This window comes from Corvus kubaryi, unplaced genomic scaffold (assembly GCF_017639235.1).
Source record: "Corvus kubaryi isolate FWS band 111438036 unplaced genomic scaffold, C.kubaryi_AGA036_p1.0 135, whole genome shotgun sequence".
NCBI lineage: Eukaryota > Metazoa > Chordata > Aves > Passeriformes > Corvidae > Corvus > Corvus kubaryi.
The window spans coordinates 64,639-65,283 of NW_024580669.1; the positions used below are offsets into that span (position 1 = coordinate 64,639).

Below are 645 nucleotides of genomic sequence, written 5' to 3' on the forward strand. Positions count from 1 at the left end.
CATCCAGGACTGCGGGAATTCCCTGCCGGGAGGGGAGCAGGGAGTCAGAACATTCCAGGACCCCAAAGATCCCACATTCCCTGGAGCAGGGAGTCAAAACCTTCCAGGATCCCAAAGATCCCACATTCCCTGGACGAGGAACACATTCAGGGACACTGGAAATTCCCGCCAGGACCAGAGCAGGGAGTCCGAGCCTTCCAGGATCCCAAAAATCCCACATTCCCTGGAGCAGGGAGTCCGAGCCTTCCAGGATCCCAAAGTTCCCAAAAATCCCACATTCCCTGGACAGGGACAGAGCTCTCCTCATCCAGGACAGCGGGAATTCCCTGCCGGGAGGGGAGCAGGGAATCAAAACCTTCCAGGATCCCAAAGATCCCAAAAATCCCACATTCCCTGGGAGTCAGATGCTTTCAGGATCCCAAAGATCCCACATTCCCTGGATCGGGGACAAAGGGGACAGGGACAGAGCTGTGCTCGTCCAGGACAGCGGGAATTCCCTGCCGGGAGGGGAGCAGGGAGTCAGAACATTCCAGGACCCCAAAGATCCCATAAATCCCACATTCCTTGGAGCAGGGAGTCCGAGCCTTCCAGGATCCCGAAGATCCCACATTCCCTGGACGAGGAACACATTCAGGGACACTGGAA

General features: G+C 56.7%; 1 protein-coding gene across 1 annotated transcript in view; it reads right to left on the reverse strand.

Annotated features, from left to right (window-relative positions):
• The window catches only part of LOC121676817 (skin secretory protein xP2-like), a 34,670-nt gene that overhangs the window by 29,793 nt on the left and 4,232 nt on the right, over positions 1-645 (reverse strand). The window lies entirely within an intron of this gene.